Source organism: Cyprinodon variegatus, unplaced genomic scaffold (assembly GCF_000732505.1).
Source record: "Cyprinodon variegatus isolate N-32 unplaced genomic scaffold, C_variegatus-1.0 Scaffold205, whole genome shotgun sequence".
In the NCBI taxonomy this organism is placed as follows: domain Eukaryota; kingdom Metazoa; phylum Chordata; class Actinopteri; order Cyprinodontiformes; family Cyprinodontidae; genus Cyprinodon; species Cyprinodon variegatus.
This window is the reverse complement of record NW_015150658.1, coordinates 982,727-983,720: the sequence shown is the minus strand read 5'-3', so window position 1 is coordinate 983,720 and position 994 is coordinate 982,727.

The window sequence follows — 994 nt, the reverse complement described above, 5'->3', positions numbered from 1 at the left end:
CGCTTGTGCAGTGAATCGTGCCGCCTGCGCTGTGCAGAGATGCAGGGTAAACATTATCTGATGGGGAAAGATATATATATATATATGCTCCACAGTTGGTAGAATTATTAGACAGCATTGGATTAATTTCCATGCTTCAGTGTTATTCTATGGTTCAAATAGTTAAGTAAAAGCATTTGGCACAATTAGGCACATTTGGAGAGATTTGGAGATGCTGCTGACACCAAAAGTTCAAAGCCCCACAGCTCTGGAACTCCTGTAGGTCTGAAATTTTCTGTATTTGTGGTAATGTAGAACAATGTAGTACAATGAGACATGCATATTCTCAAGCATGTCTTTATTACTGCTGTTCAAAAAAGACCTACTTTTTCAGAGAATAAAATAAGTCATGTTCGAACTTATGCAGCTTGGGCTGTTTTACTCACATTGTGTACATGTATCACACATGTAATTTGGGCTTACAGTTGCTTTTCGATTTGGGTATATAAAATAGGCAAGGATTACTTCAAAATGAGGAGGATGTTAATCTAAATATCTGAGACTTTCTGTTATTTACTCTTACATTATTGAACTTAACGATTTCTGTCGGGAATAACTTGTGAAGCATCCCACCAGAACCAAAGATTAGCAAGCTAGAATTTCGTTGGTGGAAAAAAATACAGAAAAATACCATTCTAAAAATACAAACAATATCCATTCATCTTACTTGTGAATAGTTATCCCTCAAGGCTTGATGTCAACAGCCTGTCAATTCAAACAAAAATATGCCGCACAGTGCAAAGGCAACCGTGTTCTGTTCTGCCTAAACTAGCAGGTTAGGATAGCAGGTCAACCGCCCCAAGATGGCGCCCATCATTTCTGCACCAAAACAGTCGATGTCCACTCTTATATGTAGGTCTATGACATTACCCCCACAGACCTGTAGGCTACCAGTGAAAGACCTGCCAAGGATCAGTCAAGGATCCATCATGGAAACAATAGAACTTTTAAACCG